At 36.3% G+C, this 23952-nt stretch overlaps 1 pseudogene; it reads left to right on the forward strand.

Annotated features, from left to right (window-relative positions):
- The first annotated feature begins 4999 nt into the window (after positions 1-4999).
- On the forward strand, positions 5000-20945 carry LOC127209242 (nuclear autoantigenic sperm protein-like; annotated as a pseudogene).
- Positions 20946-23952: the final 3007 nt, after the last annotated feature.

Here is a 23952-nt window from a genome sequence, read left to right on the forward strand (position 1 = left end):
CTGAACTGTGGAACGCCACTGATCACAGAAACTGAACTCAACTCTACTCCCCTGTACTGTCTCCTGTAAGGTAACTCTCTCTTTCTCTGAGCTGCTCTTAGGTAGCTTCTTTCTCATGAGTTTTGGGGATGGTTAGCCTATCTCTGACTCATTGTCACATCTTTGCTTGATTCAACACTTTTTCTGCCCTCAACTAGATGCTACTGTTTGAAATTAAAGTTGTGTACTAAATTCTAGCCAAAGGGATGAAAGATGTGTGTCTGTATTTTAGAAAGGTCATAGGGCCCTAGAAGGCCTTTGCATGTGATCACATGCCAGAGTAGCCATGTTGCTAGATTAAAACTCCTTTACAGGCCAGTTAATCTGGAGAACCATAGGACCAGAGAGTCCCTTGTATATATCTAGAATCATAGGCCAAGAAAAAGTCTGCCTCAAGAAAATACAAGGCAAACCCTAAAACCCTAAAGTTTTCCTCTGACCTCCACATTCATGTCGTGACAATCACATACCCACAAGTTCTCACACAAGAAGAAGATGGAGGAGGAAGAGGAGGAGGAGGAAGAGGAGGAGAAGAAAGAAGGAAGAAGAAGAAGAAGAAGAGGAGGAGGAAGAGAAATTTGAAATTTAAAAGGAAATGTGTGTGAGAGTGAAGTTCTACAGTGTAAAAAAGTTTTACTTTTACCATATTGTCATATTGTTAAACTTAAATGCATACTTAAAAAAATATATTTTCTTCTGATTCCCTGATTGACCAGAATAATCTGGATAATTTTATTGAGTTACAAAATGCTTCTTGTAATAATAATTAACATTCAAGGCTTATATGTTGCAGAATTTAAACATAACTAAAATAGCAGGTAGATTTAGTCACACTAATACTGACTCTAAAAACCTTGTGATTAATACAAAGTCTTCCCCTCTTTAAAACTTAATATATTATATGTATATTCAGAAATAATGTCCATACAAATATTAATTTGTCACCACAAGTATTTTTAAGGTTTAATGTTTGAGCTTACTATTGATATCATATTCTCAGTTTCCTTTACCATTTCAAGGTCTAATTCTCTTCAGAAATCCATTTTACCCTCTCTCCTTATTTTTCTTGTCTTTCTTTTATTTACTTTTCTTCTTTCTCCCAAAAGTGAATGAAATATAGATGTTTTGTCTTATAAAACTCCATAGTATAATGATGTCCATAGGGAAGTGGATTTCCCTTTATGTGGCTTAAGGGTGTTTTTGCACTTAAACTTCCAGACATTTCCACAATTAAGTACAAGTTTTCACTTTCTAAAGCTAGGGTAGAACCTATCTGTTCACATTTTGCTAATGTATGTTTGTAGCAAGTAGCATTTAAAAATATTCTGATGCAACCACAAATGAATTAGAGACACATGGCTCAAATATTTGAGGCATATCATTTTAAATAAAATGGTAAGAAGAAATAATTAGGGAATTCAAGTAATGTTCCATTTCACATAGGCTATTTGGAAATTTGCCTGACCTTTTATTTTTACCTATTTAAATTAACACCAACAGCAGTTATTTCCATATTGCTCCCCAAGCACAGTGTGATAGTTAAGGGAAAAATGGGGCTGGGAGGAGAGGCTTTCTAACTAATGTCTAATAGTTAGAATAATTCAGGAGAGTCAAGTATGGAAAACAATTCATTTGAGTTGGCAGACCCAAGAACTGGGCCCTAGGGGGCAAAAGTCTGGATTTAGTCAGAGCTGCATATTGAGAAGTTTTCAGTCATGGTCTCTCTGGGTATAAACACATCTTCCCATGAAGATAAAAATAAGATGGACTGGGCTAGGCCCTATACCTAATGCACTGGGTTGGAGTAATTCACATTCTTTTGTCCCCCCAGATAAAATGATAAAGTTTGTTAGAATATTCAGTTTGTCTGTAGTTGAGTCTTCATATAAATCTAATTTGAAATCTTGTTCTATATAAGAATACATGCTGTCAAAGCACCCGAAGCCTATAGTCCTTGCCCATTCACTGATAAGTCATTGAAAGATTTTCATTTACTTTGAAATGTCCTGAATCACTCATGAAAGGTGATGCTAAAAGAAAAATTTTAATAGGTCATCGAGTTCTCCCAGTCTGCACACATTTTTGGCAGTACAAGTATATTGCTGTCTGCCATCTGTGCAGAATAAAATTTGGATTTTTGTTCAGGGTCAGTTAAAATGTACTTAAGCTCTAATGTGTATCTAGGCTTTGATTCTAGCTCTAAAGTCTCATTGTATACTGCTTGGAATTTGAAGTGGCTGCCCTAAAATCTTTTCTCCTCCATAACTGACATATCGTATTACTAAGGTCCCAAAATCAATTATTTTACATAGTAATTGGTTGCTTTATTTTATAACAATATAAATCTAACAGCATTTCTTTTGGTTCTTTTTGAGTATTCACCATGAGTGAGAAATCATTTAAGAATCCAGTAGCATTGCTAGATGCATTAAGTACAGAACAGTATGTTACTATGAGAATGTTGTGTACCCAGATATTAAGTCCCATTTTCACTCACATCTGAATGATCAGCAATCAAACTTAAAAAATTATGCATAACTATTAAAAATAGAACTTGATTGTTAATGTAGGTCAAGATTGTGACAAAACACAGTAAGTTTCAGAAATATGAGCCATTATTATTCTTCTGATATAATGGCAAACAAGTTCCGATTTTATATGTGAATTATACATAGTACCTCAGGATGAGAGCAGCTGAAGGGAGAAAGTTCTATTTGTTCAGTATACTTAAGTATAAATGACAAGATAGTACAGAGGCCAGGCACTCTTATATGCACAGGAAGCACCAAGGGATGCTTTTCCTCAGATTCAAAGCTGATCACACACAACAGTATTCAAACATCTTTGGTGTCTTCCCATGTCTCCAGGATAGTCTTACAGTGACATGGCCCTTCCCAGTTCCTAACCATCACCTCTGGCATGCTAATATGTGCATGTCTTATATTGTAATTACACTGAACTACTTGTCTTTTTCGAGAATTAAACTTTCTCCTAAGTCTTCTAATTTTTTTCCCAGTTTTGAATTCTCTATATGGAATTTCTTTCTGTCATTTTAAATGTAAGCGCTTACTTATTTATCAAAAGTCATTGAAATACTACCTTCACAGTGATTTCTTCTTTTTGACATTCCCCGGCGAACCACATCTGTTTCTGAAGTCAGCTCTTAATGCTATCTCCTTTCTTCCTGGGTAGATTGAGCTTGATAGCTTTGAGGCCATGTTCAGGAGAAAAGATGGAATGGAATGGATTGAATTTTTGTTTGATATGCAGAAAACTAAAGGTCAGGGGAAAGGTGGATAAATTAAAGAATTAAAATTATATATTGGGGATTTTTTGCTAAATTAATAGGTTTACCGGTACTTCATAGCCCCAAAAGGGAACTGTGTGAAACAATTGGTGTGTTTCACTGTGTCATGACAGTGACGTTTTTATTGCCTACGTGCATTCTCTGTTATCACGTTAGGAATCTCAAGTAGATACAGTAAAACCTACTGTACGAATTTGCCCACATTTAAATACTATAAAGGAGTGCAGCATATCCCCTGAAAACATAGTAGGAAAACCCTTCAGTAAGTATTTTCAAAACATCAGTTAATAAATTCTGTGATCATAAAGTTTAGCTACTTTTACTTTATGAAGAAAGTTAATTTTGAGCTGCATTTTCAATGCATTGTAGTCTCTGATTAGTAAAAAAAAAAAAAAAAAAAAAAAAAAAAAAAAAGCACAGGCCACATTAGACTTTATCAAAAAAAAATATTGTTTCCACCTGATGTTTTCTTTCTAATTCAGAACATGTACTTTCTCACTAATAACAGAGAAGCACATCTGTCCACATTGGTTCTTCAGTGTAACTTGTGTGGTAATTTCTTTCTCACTCATCCTCATGCCCTCTGTTAGACATATTTGTTGAGACTGAGTTTGCTACTTACTAATGTAAGATGGCCAGTATGCAACCCATTCTATCAACACTTCAATTGCCTTGATACATTTCTTACTTGTTTCCTTTCTCATATCGTTTTTATTTACCTAGTTATATGATTATTAACATTCAGTTAGCCCTACTACTTCAGTTAACGTACTTAACTTATCTCCCTGAGGGAAAAATAACACAATTCTGCAGCTGAAACTCAAAGTAGGCTGTAATAAGCTCTAAACAGTGTACTGTGGGGATAAGGATCATCTCCTTCTGAAAGTAGTAGGGTTTAGGATAGGAGATAAGAAAACTGAGGTTTGGGAATCTGTTTAGTAGATTCATGGAGGACTTGCCTCAAGGAACAAAAGAGAAAATTAGGGGAAAAAGAAGATAACAATACCTTAAAGAGAATTGTGGATTGGTTACTAAGAGGAAGGAGAAAAGATATATTTGTTTGAGTCTTTCTCAGGTGACCAAAATTCATTTAGAACATTGGCAAAGATTTACTGCTGTGAAATTATGGGATATATCAGACAGAGACATGTAAGTGCCTGGGAAAATTTAGAAAAACATCCACTCTGAAAGTATAACTGAATCCCCTCCACCACTCTCCAACATTGCCCCATTTTTTGATTATTCGTTTCAGGAGTTGCACTGTGGAAAATGTAAACTCAACACTTTCCTGGTGTCTCTAGGCCTTCTTTCACCTATGATGAAAATCTTGTTGTAATAGAGAAAAAAAATCCAACAACAGACATGTCAGTCTAAAGAAAAATTTAATGTGAATACCTGAGTGAGGACAAAGGATTAACAGCTGAAATACTGGTCACTGTGTAGTGACAGGAGCATGATGGTTCAGGGCTGATACGGACTAGGCAGTATTGAAATAGATCAAGATATTGTCTTTCTCTTGTAAACACTGAGGGCGCCTAAGGGACATTTTGTCCTTGCAAGTTAAAACTAGAAACTTAATGGGATGAAATGGTTGTATATAAATATGAACTAGGGCCCAGAAAAGGACTGAAGAGAGTTAAAAGAGCCTTCAAGATGTCGCTGTGTAATATTATGTGCCACTTGGTGACATCACCTATTCTTGGTTCTACGTGGACATTGGCAAGTTCACTGTTTCTACAGTAAGATGATGGATGGCTGGTTCAATTAAGTTGCTCCTCCACATGAAGTCGAGTGGCTAAAGAAGTATAAGAAAGTATGGGCAAAGTTAAGGGAACAGAATGAACATGATGAAAATATATTGTATAAAATTCTCAAGTAATAAAAAATAATATTTTAAAAGAAAACTCTGCGAGCTTGCACTCTACACCAAATTTAAAATGTACATTATCCAGGGTTCTCCAGACAATTAAAGTAGTTCAAAGGCTGTTACTTAAAACTTTTCTTTTTTTTTTTAATGCAAGGGTTTGATGTCTTTATTCTATTGAAGTTTTCAAGTGTTTAAAAGAGGCCCACCCAAATCGAGCAAGACTCATGATTTATACTGAGTCTCAGCATATAAATATTAAACTCATCTAAAATTCTTCTCAAGAAAGACCTTATAATAGCCACTCAATAGCTCAATCAAATTGAACATAAATTTACAAGTCATATTCTCTGTCGAGGCAACAATTTTATAATGGAAAGTTTCTGCATCTTACCAGAAAAGAAGTGAAAGCATCAGCTTTTACATGAAAAGTATTATTCAAGGTATACTTGCATGCTTTGATTTAAAAAAAAAATAAGTCAAGGTTACAAACATTAAAAGGGAACCTAAGACATAAGTAATATTGCCAACTTCAAGTTATCAGTCATTGAATCTTGAATAATTAAAGTCATTTGCAACAAACTGTGCCTTTCTAGAACACTTGCTAAGTATAGTAAATCCAGGACACACTATAGACCCAACAGATACCTGGAGCAGGCGAAAAAGGGCTTTTCATTATATTTGTGTAACTCAGAGAAGAGATTATTATTGTGATCAACATTTATTATACTGTGTGACACACAAGGAAAACATCGAATGGCATATCTTCTAATGAGAAAAACCTCTCTCATGAAAGCAATTTGTTGTTGTCGTTGAACATTTGATTTTGGTATTCATTCCTGGACTGCCCATATATTATACTTGTAAGTTTTCATGAAAATAAAATACATTACATAAATGGTGAAACATGGGGAGATGTTGTACTTAATTTAAGTTGAAAAGGTTAGGCTTTAATATAATCCAAATGGCCCATTACTTCTTAGAACATCATTCCTGAATTGTCATGTCTCTATTAAAAGCTGTGAGTGGCGTGTGGTGTTCATTTTAATAAGAAAATTATGTTCAAGAAGCAATTGTAACTTCAGTACCACAAAGGAAATGACTGGGCACTGTGAAAATATTTAGAGTATGTCTTTTGGGGTGGAAAAATGAGATGTTATACAGTTGCCAAAAGTGAAGAAGTTTGCATATAATTATGGGGTGTGAGGAAAATAATGGTACGTATATAAAAATGTTAAATTGCTGGGGAACTATATACGTTAGGTAACAGTTTGCAGTTGGATCAACCTATGGTTCACTTCTTCTTTCTTATAGAAGGTATCAGTGAGATTTCAAAAAATCAACTTCATGAATTGTGCAAAAGGCCTCACCCCATAGAGGTGTTGAAGGTGTCAGAGTGTACTAATTACAAAATGGTGAAGAGGAGGCATGAGGGGAAGTGGCCTTATATGCCAAGGACTATAGAAGGCACTTGAAGTTTGGTTTTCTTCTTTGGCCTTATTGTTTTTCCCATTTATTTTATACAACAACTTTACACGATTACTGTTCAAATCTTACTTAAAATGCAACCAAGACATATTAGAGATCAGTAACTCATGGAATCAGTAATACAATGAAGTCAGCCATGTCCCGAGCCTACACTGTACTTCTCCAGTAGGCCAACTTTTGGTTGGGACCATGGTCTACATTATTGTCCAGAGTAAAACCCAGAAATGCATTTCCCCCTAATGATAGCATAATCCTTTATTTTTCCAATAATGTCTTTCAGTGAACAGGGCTTTAGCTCTCTCAAGGTTTGCACACATATATAACTGATGTATTCTGTGCTGTTCCAAGAAGTCTAAGAAAAATGAGCTTAACCTTGGAGGTTTAAAAACAGGACTGACCCAACACTGACATCTGCATAAAGACCTCTTGAAATGGAGCCTACAGAACACACCAGCTTTGAACACAACTGTGTTTTGATAGACCTGCCAGGATACATTAGCTACAAAGCACTTGTCAGAATTGACCTAGTGACCTGATTAGTGACTTGGCTCAACATTATCCATCTGGAAGCTGAAATGTGTCTGCCAAATACAATGGTCAGAGTTTTGGCAGGGTTGAAATGGAGCTGTTCTTTCTAATGGAGCCTTGCTAACAGGTTCATTTACCTCCTAGGACTACTACTTGAATGTCTCAGTAATGTCATGCTTAGTGGGGTGGAAAATACATAGGCTTTGGAGCTTTACACACTGGAGTTTGAATTGATTTGATCACTTAATAGTTTGTCAATTACAGTGCCACCTTCAGGCCCAGGTTCTGTTAAATCTATGAAGTGGGAGACAACGGTCAGTCTCTGACTGAGTTGCTTTAAGCATTAGAAACAGTACCCTGTGATACAAGGATGGAATGCTTACCGACCTTTCACTGTTGCTCAGCAATATATAAAGTGCTTTTCTAAATCATCTACATTGAGAAAAGACTGCCTTGCCTTGATACTATTATTATTGCAGCTGTAAGGATGAAATATAAAGTTTAGGGCAATGCAATCACTTACATTTGGTAAAAATGGAAGAAGTGTCTGGAGTGTAACTTACTGTTAGCAGTCACTCCAAATTGTCTACGATTCATAGCAAGGTAAAATTAACTTCTGTTTTCATTTTTAGTATTCATTATCCTCTTTTTTTTTTTTTTTCTGGAAGGGGCGGGGGAATTGTTGGATAATGACCCATTCAAATTTCATAAAGTCAGAAAAAGCTCCAGAAAGTTTGTCTAGTTGTTTTTATGTTATGTAAGATACTGAACTATTTCTTGTGACTATAATGGATAAAAATATTAACTAATTTACATGTGTCCTTAGCTGTCTTCAGTTGTACTGATGTTCTCTAAAAATGTACTAAGAAACTTGTTTGAACACAAATCAACTTACCATTCACTAGGATTAATGTTGTATAGATTAGATTCATACTGATTTCTTATAATTAAATGATGTATTATTAACAATAAGTGTTTAAAATATGAAACATGCTTCCTAAAGCATAAAAAGGATAAAACCGATTTTCCAGACACATTTACTTGTATGTGTTTATGTGAGTTTTTTTTTTTTTTCTCTACAAGAGGGTTCATCCTGCTTAGTTTTGTTCTTTTACAGATCCATTGCAAGTTAAGAATATTAGTTCATACCTAAAAACCATAGGACCCCAGAGCATCATGAGTTTGAGGCCATGCTGAGCTACATGAAAAGATGACCTCAAAAACAAAACAAACACATTGTAAAAAGATTATACTTGGAACAACTTAAGTGAAGGAGGCGGGAATAAGAAAAGGGTAGAGTAGCATTATTTCCTACGATAGGCAAAGGAGGGCCACAGGTGTTCAAGAGACTAGGTGGCCAGTGTTATTCCTGCCCAAGATCAAAGTCTTACTTTTATAACTCTGATTTGCATTAAGCCCATAGTAAGACTACATATATTTCCATACTGTAAATGTACATCAAAATTATGTCTTCAGTTGTGGTTACCAAATGAATGTTACCTGACTCAAACTCACTCTTCTATAAGCTTAACATGCATCTGAACAAACCCATGGTAGTTTATCTTAAGATTTGCTCTCATATAAAAATGGAATAAAAATGGTATAAGTATAAGCAATATAGGAAATATTATGGTATTTTCCTTGTGTAAGGCTGTTTGGTATAATACTCTCTCGTGATGCTCAACTGTGGTGGACAGCCATTTCTTGCTCTTTAGTTAGTGTTTAGGATAATGGTAAGGTCTTGCTAGTTGCTGTGGTTTGGTAGGTGTTATGGTGTGGTGGTTAAAGTAGAATTCCCCCACAGGCTCATGTATTTGAATGCTCAGTCACCAAGGAGTAGGACTGACTACACGAGAAGGATTAGGAGCTGTGACCTTGTTTCCGTATGGATGGCCTAGTTGGAGGAAGCACGTCACTGGAGATGAGGTTTGAGTTTTCAGAAGCACAAGCCAGACTTAGAGCCTTGCTTTCCCACTTCCTGATGCATGCAGATCCAGATGTAGAACTCCCAGCTTTTCTCCAGCACCTTATCTGCTGCCATGTTTCCTAGCTTGCTGCTAATGGACTCAAACTCTGAACATGTAAGCGAGCCAATATTAAATGTTTTCCTTCATAGGAGATGCTGTGGTTATGGTGTGTAATATAAGTTTTAGTATCTTTAAAAAACTCAGTTATGTCATTGTAAACATGTTTTTGTTTTAGTACCAGGTGTGGGGTAGGAGGCTGATTCAGAATACCCACATCAGGGAACTATTTGTCTGATAGGGGCTCTGAGAGGGGCTCTTTGCCAGCTGCAGGTTAATTCTGAGGACCAGAGAGAGAATAAATGCTAGCACCAGAAAAATGTTTGGGAGAAGGATGCTAGTACACTGCCTGGTGCCCGTGGTTTCTCTTGATTCGTTTGACAGGGATAAGTTAGAGATATCCTGAAATAAAGATTTGACTTGCCCCAAGGAACTCACAGACACTAACCAGCAGGAAGTCAGTAAAGAGAACGACCACGCTTCTCCTCACTAACACCTTCTTTCTCCTACCTGATGTTGGAAGGGATTGGAGTCAAAAGGATGACAGATGTAAGAAATCGCAATAAAGTAGATAAAAAGTATGCCAACAGTGGTGTCTCCTCACAACAATAGAGCACAGACTAACACCTATGGCTTAGATAGGAAGTGCTACAGGATAGTGGAAACAACCATTGAGATGTGGTGGATTGTGAGGTTATGATACAATCAATGGACTATTCAACCAGTGGATAAATAATTTTGTGGCATTATTGTGACATGACAGAAACTGTCAGAGTGTTGCCTAGTTAAAGGAAGTGGTTTACTGGAGGCACAAAACCATTGGTGTCTATAACTTGACATGGAGTCTCTCTGATTTTCTATGGGATTCCAGTTGCCATGCTATCAGCTGACAAAATTACCTTGATGAGCCCCCTTTGCTGCTGTAATATTCTGTCACACGCCACGACCAGAGTAATAAAAAAAAGCATGTAAATGAACTGACCAATCAGAAACCATAAGCAAAATCAAAGCTATCTTCACCAAACAATTTTTCTTAAGTATTTTCCTACACAATAAAAGTCTTGTAGAGTAAGTTAAGTATATTAAATGAATTTACGGCTTGTAATATTTTCAACTTACGAAGAGTTTGTTGGGATATAACTCCACTGGAAATTAAAAGCATCTGAAATAATTAAGAAGCATTTATTTTCCATAAAATATATTAGCTTTTACATAAGGCAATCCTGATTGTTTCATAACTGTTCTTCTTGTATGTAGTTTATTATAAATAAATAAGGTCCATATGCAAAAAGTTACCCTCCACAATTCTCTAATTATAAGCTGGGATACCACAGATATTGATTTTCATAGTAAAGTTACAAAGGCTTTCTGAGCTGCACTTTTCACACAAATAAAGAAATTTGTTGTGAAAGCTGGTCTCACTTCCTCTTGGTGAGGTAATGAGCTATTGGAACATTGTTTTGGAAATAATGTTAAGAATGTAAAAATACTCTAAAAATATTTTAAGACTGCTGAACTTCAAGCATACTTTATGTGTTCCATCCTGTAGTATGTGGTTCACAATATTCTCTCCAAAAATAATGTGCAGGTTTATGGAATTTGCTTGGACATCCACTGAAAATCAAGTTACAATGAAAAATGATGTGTTACTTGGTTCTGGTGCTGTAGGAAGTTAACGCTATATGTAGAAATTGTGAAAATATAGTATACCGAGGGCTGCAGCAGGAATACTGGTATGTGGAATTTTAAAGAAAAAAATCTAGTCTTCAAAGTGCAAACTCTTTTCTCCCACTTATTAAACTATTGGGTCTGCACATTTGCATAGCAACCTCACTGCATAGGCATCAGGAATATCCATGAGCACAAAATGGAAAATAAACCAAGAACGTTACCAGTGTTTTTGTGTAACATAATTCCTATGTGATGAGTGGTTACTCATATCTGACATTTAAAATTTTAATTACTCATGTAATCTCACTATAAATAATTATATTTTATTCCCATTTTGTTAATATGTTTACAAAATATAAATAAATTCAAGAAATACATCATAGCCATGCAACATTTAATGGATGGATGGTTTGAAACAAAGTATAACAACAGATGGCATGTCTTCATGGATCTGTGGCAGAAACAATCATCCAATTAATTGATGTAACGGCTACCTAGTCAAAAGTTGACAGACCACTGTCCTCTGTTCTTTGTAGACCCTTGTGAGGTAACATTATAAAATACAGCAAAAACATACACACACACACACACACACACACACACACACACACACACGCACATACACACACACATACATATATATAATAACTTTTAACTATATCAGTATACATGAAAATAAAGAAAATGAAAAAAGTGCAGAGAAATCTAACAAAATCTTTTTAATTTCACTATACTGGATAATAATAAAACTGAAAACAAAGGAGACCTCATACTCAGAATCATAATACTATGTTCAAAAATGATAAGACAAAAACAAAAACAAAAAAGCTGTGACTTATCTGATAGGAAACATCTCTTTCCTTGTACTCCTTTGATTTGACTGCACTCAAGCAGTATATGGATTCCATGTCCAATATGCTACTTTACAGATTAATATGTTGGGAATTTCTAGTCCTCTAAGTGCTGTGGCTTTTCTAGATTCAACTCTCATCTCTTAGGACAGGGACAACAACTGGAACAAAGACTTTGCCTTCAAGTCATCTTTCTAGTATGTGTTGTGTGACAATAATTGTATGCCTAGGCCTACTAAATATTTTTATATAATTGAAAGATGCAAAGTCACATCAAAAAGCAGAAGTATAAATTAACATTAATTTGCCCTTTGTCTAAAGTATGCTTGCTAATAATCTAGACAAAGAAACAAATTAAAAACAGCAATAAAAACAACAACGCAATTTGCAGTAACATTTTACTAGCATGAACAGGAGAAGCTGCTCTAGAAAAGACATGCAATAGTTACTATCCCCTGCAATAGTCTCTAGGATCATTCATAACAAGCATACACATACATGGCTAAGGATATTTATCTCAGAGAGCCCAGTGGATGATATTCAAATAATGATAGTATCAATGCCAAGAAATTAGACTAAAGACATTGTCTGGGTTATGAACAAATACTTGACATAAATTCCAGTATTAATTACTATAATAAATGTAATTTTGTTTGCCAGCTAGCAAAACCCACTATATTTGGTAATGTGGGTATTATAGAAAATGGAATAGATTTAAGTAGAAACAATTTGACTTTAATCCTAGATATCAAATATAAAGAACAGTTATTCTTAAATGTAAAAAAGATGCTCAGTTAAGTTTACAACAAGGTGACCAACATGGTTTACTCAGTAGTATGCTTGAAGTGTGTTCGGTAGTTTTCTTTTGAAAGTTTGTTTGATTGGTTTCTCCTTCTTTTTGTAATTTTGAATTGAACGTTTACATATGCATTTACATTATTACACTTATATACAATAAAGTACATACCACAGGAAGAACTGTGAAACAATCAGGAATTATATAAATGTTACATTCATAGTGTTTTGGATATTTGTATTTGGCAGCCTTAAAGAAAACATTGTTCCTATCTTAGTGAGTCTAAATTTCTGAATGTCAATCAATATCTATCATATCTCATCTCTATCAACTTAAAACATCTATCTAGACTTAAAAATAGCTTAACCCTGAAACAACTAAGCTTAAATGCAAAACAAAACTATCTGGTCTTCAACCCCATCAGAGACTTGAGTAAGAATAAAATTGATTACCTGAGTAGACAGTCATTGTTTGATTGGCTTCTATCTTAAGAAAGTGTAGTTCTGGTAAGTTCCAGCCACTATAGAGGTCTCTGGTAAATATCCCTGGTGCTCAGCCTGAAGATCTGTCATCGTTTCTCCAAGTTAATGGACTTTGCTTTTCCATACTGTAACCATAGGACTGAGGCTTTTGTCCCAGTCCTTTGGATACCTTTGGATTCTGATACCCCTGTGAAAGAAAAAGGGGAGTGGAGGATGAACATCAGGAGATATTGACAAACAAGCTGCATCGATTACTGCGCTGCAAAGTGGCTGTTCTTGGTTGTTGCTACTGGAAATGGCACATAATGCAATGTTTCTGAGAGCTGAGGTTTAATTAAAATCTGTTTCTGTAATAGTGTATGAAATGAACTTTATGCTCACATAAGAATGTGAAATAATAAGTAATCATCCAAGAAATTGAATTTTCCATGGTGAAATAAAAATGGTCATTTAAGTTATAGTATGAACCATAGATCTAGATTAAACTTACAGAGAAACAGTTTATTTCTTTTTTGTTTTGTTTTGTTCGTCTCATCATCTCACAGTGAGACATTCACACAACGAAAAAAGGTGAAGGGTTTATTTAAAGTTACCTGGCTATTTGGGGAAGGGAATCACCTTGTACGGGTTTTCTAAATAATTGCTCCTCCACACATTCCATTAAGTTTGTCAAGAACATCATCATTTCTCTCACATTTACAGAATAGAAGCCCTTTAATTCTTAACTGCATTCTTTCCCTGCAGGTCTAGAATAATTACTCCAGAGCCTGCTCTGCAGTGTCCCTCTTTATGAGGGTTTCAAGCTCTCTTGTCTTGACAATATTAACAACATGAAAACACGACTGCCTAATGCTTCTTTTTCTCTTTAATACAGTGAAGGCACTTTTATCACTAGGAAAAAGATGGTCCTCAAAAGAAAAATGGGACACTTCCTGAGGATTATGGTAAAATCAATCTTAGACAGAAAGAGAACAATATTTGGAACTGTAAAGTATCTGCAAAATCGATTATTCTTGACTTGTAACTCTAATCATATAATTTGCTTCATTTGCAACTTCCAACATCTTCTAATTGCCAAATAAATTATCCTAGTTTATCACTGTGCTCTGTAAGAAGCCCCCAACATTGTCTGGTCTGGGATTTGAGTCATTTCTTCAATTATCCCTTACATGACAATTATCTATATTCTGAGTTGACTGAATAATATTTAAATTTGTGGCTCATAAGGTCTATTTAAATTTTGGAGGTTTCAAAAGCTCTGGTATATGGTTAGCAAAGCAGAATAACTCATCCCCTGTTACACTGCATTTGAAATCAAAAATTGAAAATTTATTAGATAAATTCTTAATTTTTTTTCCTAGGAATGAATTATGTCAATATGAATAACAACTAGTTCTCCAGTTCTGAGACTGAAAGCTAAATTCACATATTCATATTGACTATAAAGCCCTATGTTATTGAATTAAGAAGTGGCATCTTTGGGAGAAGTGACTATATTATGAAAGCTCCATGCTCATACATAAGCCAGTTGGCCTTAATAAAAGATGTTGAAAAAATGTTTTATCTCCCTTGCAGTGAGCACAGAAAATAATCTCTTACAAAAGCAGTGAATGAATTAAATCCAGTAACTTGATCTTGAACTTTCTGACTCAGGAAGTTCTGCCAGTAAATAGTTTGTTCCAAGAGCTTTGCCCAACTGACTAAAACTTCCTAAAAACAACACTTGGTACCAAGAATAAGGAGGTTTTCTAACAGATTCTCAAAATTGGGGAAATGGCTTTGAATTGGGTGATGGGAAGATTTGGAGGTGAGTGTTTGAAAAGTCTGTCACATTATTAGTGACACAAAGGGGTCATTCTGATAACAGCTTGGAAGAAGAGAATTCTAGAGAAAACTTTATTCTGCACAACAGTAACTTGCAATTGAATGGAAATGTTGCTAGAAATATGGATAGAAAAGGCGTTTTCACGAGTCCTCAGAAGGAAATGAAGAATACGTGATTGAAAACCAGAGGAGAACCCATCCTTGCTATAAGAAGATGAAACTGGACTTCATCATATACGCCTTATTTTGCAAGCAATGTTAAGATTTGGAAGCAATAAAATCGTGGATTTTAAAAAAGAAAAGTATAATGAAAAAGTTAAAAGTGTACGCTAGCGTTCCTTTGTTGATTAAAGCAAAATGAAAAAAAAAGAGAAGGCAGGCAGAGGAGGCAAGTAAAGTAGGTGTAAACCTCCCAGGTAGGAAATATTACAACTGATAATTTAAAAAAAAAAAATCTCTGCAGAGAAGAGCACTAAGGACTCTCAGGCAGCTGCTTGTTAGGAAGATTAACCTGGAGGAGCAGAAGCGCCATGCCCCTCATCAAGGCCATGAAAACATGAACCTATCAGCATGTCGATGATTTCTCTTGTCATCCCTCCTTCAGAAGCTCAGAAAACCAGGAATTTGGGATATGAATAATCTCAGTGCCTAGTTCTTGGCTTCTCAAAATCAGTTCATTCAGGTCCAGAGGATACCCAGATTGCTTCTCTGAAAGGCACAGAGAGTAGAGGGGGTGCACATGGGGAGAGAATTGCCACTTGACCCTAGATTTCAAACGATCCCGTGGCAGAACATGGAAGCCAGGCAGAAAGCCTGGGCTCAGACACCATTCTCCAAAGTTTCACTTAGTTGGGGATGTGGAACTGACTATGGTTCCCAGAGAATAAAGAAAATACAAACACATGGTAATAGAAAGCCATGGCTAGATTGTGGAGGGACTGGTCTCTCTAATAAAGAAACTGCAGGACCCAAGAATCTCAGTGTGTTTACAATATAGACTAAGAGGACACCAGCTTTCTTGTTGCCTGACTATAGTACACAGCTGAATCAAGGACTCATGTTTAGCTAAACTCAGTGGGAGGAGTCTCTTAGCGAAACGGTCTTCTGGCCATACACACTCTGTAGGGAGAAAGTTATGATGGATAATTTCATCACATACTGTCAACACTGACACTCGGATCATTTTTAAATGTTGGAAAAAGTGATAACCCCAAAGACTCCAATGTGTACACTCTGCAGGTACAAGACTCAACTGGTAAACCATCTCACACCCATACACACAACTAAAAAAATAAAAATATATCTTAAGAATAAAGATGTATTTGGGGGGAATGATTCAGACATTAAGGTTCCAAGTTCATGGACAGAGGTAGCACTGACTGGAAAGGAGACACTTTCCAATCTTCCAGCAGGTGGAGACATAGCAACAAGTTGCCATCTTTGAAATGGAAAACAAGCCCTCTGTGGATTCTTTTGATTTGAACTTCCCAGACTTCAGGACTGTAAGAAATGTGCTATTGCATTAAGTTTCTCAGTGGAAGGCATTTGTTGTAGTGGCTCAGGTGGAAGAAGAAGACATGAAGCTACCCTACTCTTGTATATTGTTAGATGTATTCTTTCTTCTTGCATAGTAACTATGTCTACTTGCCTATGCCGTCCTATAGATATTTAACTCTTTTGATTTCACACCTTATCATTAGGCACACGCATATTAGGGCTATTTTGTTCACCAGAGAATTGAGTCCTTTACGATATTTAATGCTCACCTTTATCTGATTTTTCCTTATCCAAAGCTCAATTTTAACATCACCATACAATTATAACAGTGCTTTGCTTGGGGTCGCCATAGAACATCCTTTTAATCGGTTACTTTAGCCCGCATGACTCTATGTAACTTAGATATATCATTTTATTGGCTACATTATTTATTGAGATACGTTTTCCCCGTGCACCCACACACTGTTATTTAAACGGGAATGGCCTTGCTATGTAGTCTAAGCTGTGTTTGAATGGAGCAATCCTCCTGCCTTGATTTCCAATTGCTGGACGTATAGCTGGCAACCACCACACAGAGATCTAATTGCTATACATTGTTTGTTGTAATGCAAAGCTATTTATTCGACACAGACAAATATCTGCCACATTTCACTCTTATTGATCATATTACTGATTTTATTCTTCTTTTTCTCTTTCATTACTTAACCTGTTTCAAATGTTTGCTGCTTCTTTTTTCCTCTCTGAGTATGTGAAATATACTTATTGGTTTGGCTTGGATTTGGTTTTTCAGTCCAGGCAGTTTTCTAACCCACACAATGTTGCTGCCTCAGCTGCCCAAGTAATTAAGATACAAGTGTATGATAGTGTGTAACATAATATACTTTAAAGTGTTTCCCTCAGTGTTTTCAGTTCAAGTTTTGACTCATCTGATTCTGTATCACAAACAGAGCACATTACGTAGTGTCTGGTGTTGTATGGGCGTTCCCAGTGACTTCCTCCAGTGATGGATTCCCTGGCATTCATTTTACTTCTATGGACTAGAATTATGCAGTGCACTGCTACTGAGAACCAAAGCCATCTTTTTTTTTTTTTTTTTTTTTTTTTATCTTATGGTTAAATTAAGATTTTTTTTAAAGATGGTGCCAGAGAGATAACTCAGTGTTTGAGAGCTCTGGCTGCTTTTCCAGATGACCCAAGTTCAGTTGCCAACTTCATGCACAGGGGATCAGTCACCCACATTCAGCCTCTATGAGCAAGGTACACTGTACACAAGTGTTACATAGACATATATGCAGGCAAAACAACTATAGATATAAACTAAGATGAAAAATATATTTCTTTTCCAACGTTTTCCCACCTACACGTGAACTAAAATTTCTGAAATATATGGGTTTTTTTTCAACCTTAAAGAATTCTTCTAAAAATTGCTTGTTGAATACGCCTGCTGTAGATGGATTACATTTAGTTTTGAATATTTTATTTTCATGATGTCCTTCTTTTCAATACTTTACTATTATATTGAATCCTGTTCTTGTTTACACAGTGTCTGTTGGGAAAATTGAAGTTAATTTTTGGTAGTTTTGTGGGCTTCCTCAACCCCATGGCTTCTTTCACATTTTACTGCTTATTTTAGGTGCTCTGTAGATATGACATACCCCTGTGTGCATGCAATTTTATTCTTTTGTAATTTTCCTATTTGGTATTTCCTGAAATTCTAAATATTTATTTTCTATATTAAGTAATTTTAAACTTAGCCATGCATTTTATCTGTTCCACTTTTTCTTTTCTATTTTCCAAGTAAATGCATATTATAATGATATGTTACTATTTGAATATTAGCAATAATTTGGATTTATGATAGAAATAGTACTATGGTTTTGGCACATTTTCTGAGTTTTATGTGTTATTTTTCTTTCATTATTTTTTTCATTGTTTTCTTTCATTGTTACTGTGTTTTAGTTGTCTTTACATTCACAGATTGCACCCATGTCCAGCCAACCAGTCCACTGTTAAGACAGGCCCTTCGTCCCTCTTACAGCGGCTTCCACTTCTCCCTTTCTCTTCTCATCATTCTGTCGCATTGCTGCCCTGCTACTCACAATCAGCCATCTGTTCCTGCAGGCTGTCTACTTTCCCACTACATCCCTGAACGTATTAATCATAGTTATTTAAAATTCTCTATCAGATAGTCCAACTCTCCATCATTTCTGAGCTTGCATCTGATGCCTACTTTGTTGGTGGGATTGTGTTCATTTGAATTTTGGCATGCCTTGCAGTTTCTTTTTGTTGGTGGTGGTGGTGTTGTTGTCGTCAAATTTTTGACCTATTATATAAGATAATGTAAACTAAGGCACATAATTTTCTAGTAGGATAATTTATATGAATGTGGCCAGCACTGGGGCATCTTTAGTGAATGTGGTTGCTGAAGGTTTCAAAGTCCCCTTACATCCTTGCTTCCCAACCTGGTGCTTCCATTACAATTTGTCTTCAGAAGAAGCCTGTGTCTTGATGCCTTTCCAGCTGCAATCTATTCTTCAGATACTATATTATGCACATCATGGAAATAATATGTAAGAGAAGACACCTGATAGGTGTTCTTTTTATCAGATGATGGATTTCATGTAGACTGTCACAGGGCTGCCATGCTAACATTGCTCTCAGCCCTCTGGTTCCACATACATGAAAACCAAAGTTATAGAGTTACTTGAAAGTAATTAGCTTTTCTGTCCCAACTTTAAAAGCATTGGCAGAGTCTATTTGGCTTCAAATTCTCTATTACAGAGACTGTGTGAAGAGTATTGAATAATGATGACAGATCTCATTCACTTCCCAGAACCAAAGGAGAGTCTCTCATTGTTGTCACGATAACCTGGTGGAGTTTCAGAAGATATAATTTCAGAAACAGAGTGAAACTTCTGAGCCTGTTTCTTGCCTATGAAATGTGTGGATCCTAATCCATAGGCATATCACACTTTCCTCTGCCTCTTAGCTTATCCCTTGTTATCTTCTGCCCTTGGGAAGCAGGTTATATTCAAGACTCTCTGGATTCACCATGTTCTTCTGATTATGGAGACAATTATCTCAGAATCAATTTGCTGATGAATTTATGAAATATTTTATGTAATTCTTCATATTTTTTTTCACATTTTAGTAGAAAAGTGACAACTACCAAAATTCTGTTACATCAGAGCCCGAACCAAAGGCTGGGATATATATAGATATATTTAAGTATCATTTACTTTATTATAATTTATTGAGATTACATTCTGATTGTTATCCCCTCACTTGTATCTTCCTATTCCCCCTCCCTTCCTCCCTTTTCCATGCGTTCTCCTTCCCTAGATTTCAGACAGAAAGGGACCTCGGCCCTACCATATATATGTTAATATTGCTAATGTATTATTTACAATATAAAACTATATATTATTTTGAACCCACCAATTACTTTTGTTGACTTATATATATATCAGCTATGCATATCAGGTAAATTAGTTTACTGTCCAAATGCAACTACAAATTTATTTTTTAAATTGTATAGAAGGTGAGCTGGTTCAGTAATAAAGCACTTGCTACAACAAGCTTGTAGAATCAGAGTCTGTATCTATAGGACTCACATATATACCCATGATCACTTTGGTCCGCTTATAATCCCTATGCTCAAGAGACTGAAGACAAAGTTAAAAGGCTGAAGAAACACTGGATGAGTCAGTTCATGAAAACAAGTTTTGTCAAGAAAATGAAGAGGCGGAGATTGGGCACCTAGAGCGTCTCTGGGATATGCTGCATTTAGCAGAGATCATTTTTTTTTAAACAAGAAACCAAACAAACCCAGCTTTATGCTGTAGAAGCCCATGTGAAACTTGGAAAGTTTAGTGTTGAATTTCAGAATTATACCCAAGCTGTGGAGGAGTTTCAGGCTTCTCCAAGCCTGCAAGAACAAAATGTGTGAGCTCATGACTGTCTCCTTGCAGAGGCACAATACCAGTTGAGTTTGCCCTATGGTTCCAACTCTCAGTATGATGAGGCAGTGACACAATTTGGCAAATCTATTGAAGTCGTTAAGAAGGGCCTGGCTGTACTAAATGAGCAGATGAAGGAGACTGAAGGACGATTTCCTGAATCTGAGAACAAAATTGAGCAGCTGAAAGCTCTGCTAAGTGAAATTGAAAAGAAGATGATGCAGAAGGGTCTCAGCATAGCAAGAATGTAACCAAACTGGTGTAAAGGCTACTCTGGTGGAGAGCTCTACTTCAGGTTTCACTCCTAGGGGAGTAGGCACATCAGTCTTCATGATAGGAAACCAACAGATGGTGTTTCATCATCAGACTGTATGACTGATATTTCCCAACTTGTCAGAAAGAAGAGGAAACCAGAGGAAAAGCCTCCTCCCCGGAAAGATGTTGGAAAGAAAGCCAACAGTATCTGGAGGTGAATGGAGGCAGTGGGGATGCTGTCCTCAGTGGAATTAAAGTTTCATAAAACTTCAAGCTGAAGCTGATAATCAGGCTGGGAGCCAGACAAAAGCATAGGAGGTAATGGATTCCGCAGCTACTGTAGGAAGCACTGCATGTTGAGAGGGAGCAAAGCCTTCCTCCTGAGGGACAGTGGTTCAGTACATACTGCATTTTTTCACTCTGCGGGGTTTACATATATAATAAAAGTGTAGACAGCAGCAACATACAGAAGAAGAAGAGGACGAAGAAGAGGAGGAGGAGGAAGAAGAAGAAGATAGAGCAATGAAAGAGCATAATAATCATGGATAGACTCACAGAAACATGTCCACAAAGAGAAATCCCATAAGATCTAAAACCAGAAAGCATAATATACACAAAAAGAGCTCTTAAAGTTAAAAAGAGAAAGAAAAAAAGGCCCTGACAAAGCATTATGAGACAATGAATGTCCAAAAATGCCACTTAATTCTTTTTATGTTGGCCATCTACTTCTGGGGATGGGATCTTTCCCTTAAGAGTGATTTGTTTTTCTAGTGAGACCCTATGGGAGAAAACTAATTTTTCATTTGCAAAGCAGTTATCAATTTGAGATAGCTTCGGGTTTATGGGTGGGGGTTTTATCTATCAACCCCCTCAGTATCAGGAACCCAGCTGGTCCAGACCTAGCATTTCCTACATCCTGGGCCACAGGCTCTGTGAGTTCATATGTTCACCTGTTCTGCTATAATTTAGGGACTCCTTTCTTTGGTGTCTTCCATCCCCTCCTCTTAGCAGGACTCCCTGAGTCCTGAGGAGAGGAACTGATGGAAGCATACTGCTTAGTGCTGAGTGTTTCTAGATCTCTCACTCGCCACACAATGAATGGATTTGTGTCTATGTTTTTGGGCCCAGTTCTTCCAGGAAGAAGTTTCTCTAATGATGGCTAGAGCAAGGCACTATGAGAACAGTAGCATGTCATTTGGATTCTTTAATGTTCTTCTTTGGTTTTCATTTGTTCACTTGTTTGTTTGCTTGCTTTCATGGTTGTTTGGTTAGAACAGTAATACTTACTTTTTATCCTAGGTCTTGGGCTATCTAGTCTTTGGATTTTGGTCATCCAAGCAGTGTAGAATAGGGCTGAAAGTTCTATGTAGGTATCAACTCGATTTTCGTGTGCCCAATGAGTTGTGTGGGTGTGTCATCAGCAATAGAGCCTTGCCATGATTTTTGTGGATAGCAGTCTATAGTGTTGGCCACGGCCTGGGTTGTCTGAGGGTTCTCATGGGACTTGGATGACTAACAACTCAATGGATGTAACCTGTTTCTGGTAATGGAATGTAGTTTTCTAACGGTCTCCCAGCCCCATTAACACTAAAATTACATGATGAACATTTTAAATAGCTGTGATGACTTAATTCAATTTGCCTGGGATGGAATAGATACATTAGTATATTTCAAAATCTTCCCCAGTGGTTCTATTATGTAACAATATTATACCATAATGCCAAAATCAATCATTTTCCAAAAACCAGATGGATCAAAAATCACAGTAATATCAGAAATGGTTTGTTTTCTCATTGGAAATAAAAAGGACCATATTTGGATTGAAAAAATAATTCCGCCCAGATTAATATTTTCCCAATTGATTGCTTCACCAAGGAAACAAGATCCTCATGACCTACGAATGAGTAGAAATGTGATAAACAGGTAGCTAGTGTTCTTCCCGTTATACAGATACCAAAGCGCCAGAAGTTTGAGAGGAACAACTACTATACATCATTCAAAAGGGAATTTTCTTCCCTGCCCCACCAGGACACAATGACAAGTGCCCTTTTGTCATGAAAAACACAGGTGCTGCCATATTTTTCCTTTGGTAACAAGAGAGTAACTTCGCGTATCACACTCACTAGTCAGGAGGCTGAAGGCAGAAGGAGTAGGCACCAGCTTGACTGCTTCATGTCCAATGACTTGGGTAGCTGTTGCCTTCAGCGATGGGGCATAATCATCAGTTTGTGGAGATCAACTGCTACCCTTGGCAGTCCTCTGATATGCATGGGAGTTCTCATGGTCTCCCTTTGTCCAACAACTCTTAGATGTAACTAAAACATGGAGACTTCATTTGGTGACAAGGAATGTTCATTTGCGGCTCAATCTCCCTCACTATTTGTCAGTAACATTAGGGTCTTCTTCATATATGCACATATTTTGGGAATCTTCTACTGCATTAGGTTCCCATACAGTTAGGCCCAGAATCAACTTTCTTTGTAATATAATGATATTCCCAGTTAAATGATTAATTATGATTTTGCTTTTTGGAACTCTGATACAGTGTTAAAGGATAGAATGCAAGTCCATGTTACTGATAAAGCAGGTGACTCTGAAGGAAATATATACATGTTTGAATGCTTATATTGTATAGTAGCTATCCTTGGATAAATATGAGACATAGTCATCATTTAATAATTGTCTATTATGATTCAATAGCATAAAATATTCTTTCTATAAGTTTTCTTCTCTTAAAAACATGACTCAAAGTTATTGCTGCATAAGATCATATCTATTCAGAGACTACAAGTTAATGGTAGAACCTATAGTTTACACATTAGTGTGTTTTAAAAAGTGTCAGTGCCTAACTATGCTGACAGTAGTAGAAAGTGGTAAGTGGAGAGCCTATCTGAGCAGTCAACATTATAAAATTTATCAGGTTTATTGTTCAAAGGTTAACCTTAAATGTGACACGGTATCATTTCATAAACATGTAAAAGGTGTATATAGTTCTTATCAAATGAATACCAACTTTTTGGAGTGTATACCTGAGCCCCATGATGATTCCATTAATAGCAATGTTTATATATTTTGCCCCCAAATCACTCTGGTTTTACACAGTTTAAGTTTGAATGTTCTATTTGCTATAGATTTAAAGGCTCTAGTTTTGAAGTCCTGTGTATTAGTGTCATATTGACATGCAGATATAGATACATAATCAAGTGTACACTGTAAAGCCTGAAAGGTGGAAAGTTTTAAAAAAATCTTGGTGGGATTATAATTTGATATCATGGCATACTACTTGGTCATCACCATGTAACGTTCCTTAGGCCTCAACCAAAACCCAACCACATTTAAAACTTAAACCGTAAACAGAATAACCAGA

This window comes from Acomys russatus, chromosome 26 (assembly GCF_903995435.1).
Source record: "Acomys russatus chromosome 26, mAcoRus1.1, whole genome shotgun sequence".
Lineage (NCBI taxonomy): Eukaryota > Metazoa > Chordata > Mammalia > Rodentia > Muridae > Acomys > Acomys russatus.